Raw genomic sequence first — 200 nt, 5'->3', positions numbered from 1 at the left:
GCCCTCCGGTGACGGCGGGGCCGGAGTAGGTGTGGTCGGAGGGCAGCGCCTGCGCGTCCGCCAGGTTGTCCACCGAGTAGTGGTGCGGCCGCCAGCTGGGGCCGTCCTGGCGGAGCTGCGCCAGGTGGTGGTACGAGCCCGACCTCCTGCTGGCGAGGCCCCGGCCGAGCATCTCGTGCGGGTGCGGGCGGCCCATGTGG

The sequence above is a fragment of the Penaeus monodon genome, chromosome 31 (genome assembly GCF_015228065.2).
Source record: "Penaeus monodon isolate SGIC_2016 chromosome 31, NSTDA_Pmon_1, whole genome shotgun sequence".
Classification (NCBI taxonomy): domain Eukaryota; kingdom Metazoa; phylum Arthropoda; class Malacostraca; order Decapoda; family Penaeidae; genus Penaeus; species Penaeus monodon.
Note: the sequence above shows the minus strand (reverse complement) of the source record.